The sequence below is a fragment of the Palaemon carinicauda genome, chromosome 25 (assembly GCF_036898095.1).
Source record: "Palaemon carinicauda isolate YSFRI2023 chromosome 25, ASM3689809v2, whole genome shotgun sequence".
In the NCBI taxonomy this organism is placed as follows: domain Eukaryota; kingdom Metazoa; phylum Arthropoda; class Malacostraca; order Decapoda; family Palaemonidae; genus Palaemon; species Palaemon carinicauda.
The window spans coordinates 61,179,252-61,185,401 of record NC_090749.1 but is presented as its reverse complement, the minus strand read 5'-3'; positions in this window follow the sequence as shown (position 1 = coordinate 61,185,401).

Here is a 6,150-nt window from a genome sequence, read left to right as displayed (position 1 = left end):
GAGCTACCCACAAACATGCACTGTGTTTTAGTGGCATTTAATAATAGCCCTTCTCTTAGAAAATATTTCTTAATTTTGAGCAATATTAGTTCAGCCCTTTTTATCAAGCCATCTAAATTTTCTATTTGATCAGCCAAAAGAACTTGGGTGTCATCAGCGTATTGAATTAGCAAGCAGTTTTCTATGTATTTAATCATGTCATTAACGTAGACTAAAAACAGAATTGGACCTAGGACAGATCCCTGTGGGACTCCAAATTCAACCTTTTCAATGCAAGAATTTACGTCTCCTAATCTAACTACCTGACTTCTATCCTTCAAGTAATCCTTAAACCAGAACGTATCAATGTAATGTTCCTTAAGAGATTTACACAATTCATCATGGTTGACACTATCAAATGCCTTTGATAGGTCACATAAAATTAATATGGAAACTTTTTTTCTATCAATATTTTTATAAATTTCATCTGTTAATTTCATCAAAGCTGTTTCTGTTGATAAACCTTTACGGAATCCATGCTGAGTGTTAGAAATCAAATTATTTTTTTCTAGATGTTCCATTAACTGATTACATACAATCTTTTCTATTACTTTCGATATTACGGGAAGGATAGAAACAGGTCTATAATTACCAGGGTCGTCCTTGTCTCCTTTCTTGTGAAGAGGGTCTACGAGGGGTTGTTTCCAAATAGAAGGATATTTCCCAGTTACAATCGATGTATTTATGATAACCGTGATATAATATGCAATAACTGTAAGTGAATCTTTTAGAAAACTAGTAGGAATACCATCCGTTCCGTAAGCATTACTATTATTCAAACTCTTAACTGTTAATATTATTGTTTCTACTGTAACTGGTTGCGGTCTAAACAATCTTATATTATTGCCAAAATTATTTTGAGTGTTTCTAATATCTTCATTTTCGTACTTTTGTAGAATTTCCTGCGTTTTATCATAAGTTATTTTTCCTACATTAGCAAAGTATTGGTTAAATTGATCCGCTCTAGCTTTTGGGTTGTCGTATTCAATCTTTTTATTTGTTTTAGTAGATACAATATTATTCATAATTTTCCATGTTTCTTTGCGAGATTTACTTTTCTTGATCTTGTCTTTGTTATAATAAGCTTTGGCTGTACGCATTTTCGAATTGATGAGTTTTTTCATTTCCTTATACGAATAGTTAAGATTTTCATCATGTCTATTCTGTTTAAGCCTTTCTTGCATTTTGTCCCTTTCAATCATACTGTTTTTGAGATCATTGTCTATCCAAGGTGCACTGGGTCTCCTTATTTCCTTCGTGGTTATTGGGGCACATTTATCTAAGGCACTATTATATACTTTATTGAAAATTCCTGTTTGAATATCTGTGTCATCAGTATGCATGATTGTATCTAAAATTATTTTCTGGTCTAGCAATGTATTGCACAAAAAATCTGAGAGAGAGAGAGAGAGAGAGAGAGAGAGAGAGAGAGAGAGAGAGAGAGAGAGAGAGAGAGAGAGAGAGAGAGAGAGAGAACTTGTCTGTATTAAGAACAATGTTTGTCTGCTGCTTCTATCTCCCAAGGGGTTTTGGGTGGACGGACGGTCTTACGCTTCCTTGCTTTTATAAAGTCATATTCCAGCTTCTCTGCCTTCGTCCTGTCCCCACGAGAGGAAGCTAAGGTCATTCCAGCCTTCCGCTCACCTACCCTAAGGCTTATTTTCTCAGTAAGAATGGATAGAAAAACGTCTTAGTGTAATGTTAGCATAAGGGTTGGTCATGCGTTCATGCTTCAGATAATTGGGAATAGAGGTTCGACCGTATGAAGTCGTTAAATAAGGGCAATTTTTCTTTGGACCTCAGAAAACATGTGCAGAACAGTCAGTCACCTTTCACACCCTCTTTAATAGGGAGTCTTTGTCTCAGCATCTTTACCAGCATAGAAAAAAAAGGGAAAATCGTTTCTATGACCTGTATAGATAAGATTTATTCTCTTCTTAGCTCTTCCCCCAGAGTTAACATCTAGCCAAATCAAGCTCTATGAACTCTTTTCATAAGTCCCTTTTCCACAAAGCACCAATAAACAAACAAGATATAACCTTTACGACTCTTCTGCATATGGCAGCCAACCATCCTCCATGGAAGAGTGACATAACTCTATCAACAACAGACCTTATAAACGTGGACATAAGACCCATTCTTCTTCCAAACACTCTCCCTTCTACCTCAACCAGCTGAAATATAAGTAATTCTGTCAAGGTATATTAAATAAAAGCCCCTTCCTGGCTTTCTAAGCAGAGAAAATAAGAAAAAGAGCTTTATGATAAGGTGCTAAATATTCCATGTGTTGAACGACCAGCTATAGTCATATCTAATTAAGACTCACTGCCAGGAGAGAGAGAGAGAGAGAGAGAGGAGAGAGAGAGAGAGAGAGAGAGAGAGAGAGAGAGAGAGAGAGAGATTCTTACAACTTACTTGTTTTGTTGTTGATGTACATCATTTCACACACACACGCGCATAGGTATATATATATATATATATATATATATATATATATATATATATATATATATATATATATATATATATATATATATATATATATATATATATGTATATATATAAATCATATGAATATATGTTGTTATGTGTGGGAAGGCAAACTATATATATATATATATATATATATATATATATATATATATATATATGGGAATGGGACCATTCGCCGCCGCCGATTCGCCGCCGACAGTTAGCCACTGACAGTTAGCCACCGCCCATTCGCCTCTGACGCCGTTTCACCACCGCTGATTCGCCACAGGCGAAAGAATAAGTGCTCCTATTATAAGCAATCGGTTTTATTCTTTTTTCTTTTTTTTTCGGCCAGGATAACTCTGAAAATTTAATTTTATAGTTTAAGAAGGTCGTTTGCTTAGATTGTTTACAAGCATAACAAGTCTGTTTACTTTTTTATTTAAAAAAACAAAATGAGTAAATATTTTCTTAATATTTTTATGAGTCTTCCTCAAGCCCTCAAAATGGAAACAGATATTCTTTCCAAACGCAGAAAAGAGAAATTTCACCACGATGGTTTTATTTACGTTTTTGATAAATCCTCCAAGAGTGATCCAAGCATCAAATTTTGGCGCTGCGAACAAAGGGGAAGATGCCATACACGAATCCACAACAGGAATAGCAATGTGATAAAGAAAATAAATGAACACACTCATTCGGCCTCTGCAGCAACTGTACAAGTTGCTAAGATAAAAGTCAATTTAAAATGCTGTGCAGAAGAATCACAAGAAGTACCTGGTGTTCTTATAAATGAATGTATATCTGGTGTGCCTTTATCAGTGCAAGCATCATTACCAACGTTGGACAGCATGAAGAAAATAATTAGACGAAAAAGAAATGATATTAGCTTAGCGCCAGCAAATCCTACCGATCTTCTGCAATTGTCCATTCCGACTGCATATAAAATGTATAAACCTGATAACTTATTGGAAGAAAGGTTTCTTTTGGCTGATAGTGGTCCAGAAAGTAACCGTATCATTATATTCGGAAGGGAATCCTGGGTACATTATCTAGTAGAATCGACATGGTTTGTTGACGGTACATTCAACTTAGCCCCTATCTTATTCTCGCAAGTATATTGTATTTTGGCAAAAAAACTTGATGGTGTTCATCCAATTCTGTATATCTTTTTAACAAATAAGCAACGTTCAACTTACCTACGCATGTTTGAAATGGTTAAATCATTGGTACCTAATCTAAGACCGGAGTGTATCCATTGTGACTTTGAACAAGCAGCTATTGGTGCTATGACAGAATGCTTTCCGGGAGTCCAAATAAAGGGATGTTTTTTCATTTAGCACAAATCATGCAACGACATATAGCTGCAGTCGGAGCAACCAGGCAGTACAATAATGACCCTGATTTTGCTTTAAAAGCCAAAATGATACTTGCTTTGGCTTTTGTACCACATTGTGACCTTGACATCTACACAAAAGCACTTTCTGACTTTTTTCCTGAGGAACTCATGCCAATATTAGATTGGTTTGAATATAATTATATTGGTATCTAAAACAGGCGCAGCAGACGTCGAAGGCTACCCTTGTATCCCCATGATATGTGGTCGCAATATGAAACTACTTTAAATGATGTAGATCGAACAAATAACCACGCAAAAGCTGCTCATCGCAGAATTGCGTTTGAACTTGGAGCTAACCACCCAACCATAAGGAAATTTCTAGAAACTCTAATGAAATTACAGAAGGGAAGAGATTTATATATGGAACAACTGATAGCAGGACGCAGACCACCATTAAAGCTGAAAAAATATAGAAGTGCTGATGAAAGAATAAAGAAAATTGTTCTCGAGTACAACAATGAAAGAGACGCTTTGGAATATCTCAAAGGAATAGCCCATAACTATCAAATGAACTAAAGTTTCTATTTCTTTAGGTGCAAACCAATATAATTATTTTACTTGTTCGTAAACAATAAAATGTTTGAATTACTTTTAACTTTTTTTACATATTAAAATGTTTATTTTTTACATTTCTTTTATTTACACTTTACAGTAGAATAGTTAAAACTGCCAAAATAAAGGAAACTGCAGAGGGAAAAAAAGATAAACAGCTGTAGTCATGTTTCTGGTGGCGAAATGTCCCGGTGGCGAAATGGTCCAAGTGGCGAAAAGCTGGTGGCGAACTGGCGGTTGCTAATCGTCGTCGGCGAATGAGCGGTGGCGAATCGTCACCAACCCATAATACATATATATATATTAAATATATATATATATATATATATATATATATATATATATATATATATATATGTTTATATATGTTTATATATATATATATATATATATATATATATGTTCATATATATTTATATATATATATATATGTATATATATATAAAAATATATATATATATATATATATTTTATATATATATATATATATATATATATATATATAAATTTATATATATATATATATATATATATATATATATATATATATATATATATATATATATATATATATACATATATATACACACACACACAAATAATAAAATTACGATTAAGACCGAACATTTTGGAGACTGCTGTTTTTCTTCTTCAGTCGTATATCAATATAAGAACTACAAAACAAGCACCTATATACCCGTGAAAGATTTATAAGAAGACAGTCCATATCGATGCAACTGATACACAACTGAAGTATCATTATTTCAGTAAATAATTTTTTTACTGATCACGGTGGATTCTACCATCTGACCTTTCAACAAACAGCTTCTGCTTCGTCAATTGATGAGTGAGAAACTTAAATGCAACCTTTTTAAGTTCTGTATGTGATTGAAAATAGCTTAATTTGGTCGTCTGTACCCTTTCGGATGGTTAAGCTAAATTATTCTTGGTCAAAGCGATTTTTTCCTGTAATTTAGAAGTAGTATTTATCCCAATACTTACATGGGAATTTGCATACCCTAATTGTTCAGTGGCTACTTTCCTCTTGGTAAGGGTAGAAGAGACTAAGTCGTAGAATTTTGAGTCCCCACAGGTACTTGCTGACACGAGTTTTATATACCACAACAGGCCCTGATGACTGTCCAACACAGCAGAGTCGAAGAGTTCTGAGTCACCACAGGGAGTTGCTGACACCAGTTTCCAATACCGCAACAGTACCCTACTATTGAATTATGACCAATCATCCCAACAAATTTAATAAGATCCGGTCAAATAGTATTTGAGTTGTGCGAATCACAAACATACACATATGTAAATACATGCTTATCAAAATATAACCTTATGACAAAGGTAAAAAGGCACTAGAATAGTTACAGAGGGTTTTGAATTATTGGAGCCAGGATGTATGTCTGCTGTAGGTTCTAGATCTTTCAAATATGTGGCCCCAAGACTCTGCAACAAGTTCCCATTGGATATCGGGAACAATGAATTTATTAAAACTTTCAAGAAGCTGAAAACTTTTTTGTTTTCAAAGATTTGACAATCAATGTAGAGTACGCTCTGTGATACACGAAATACCTAAGACTACAATAAACTGGTCTTATAAGTCCTGTAGGGCGTAGGATTAACCTCTGTGATAGGACCAGGAAAAGAGCTCTTAAAGTAAACTAAAGAATATTGGAAAGAGT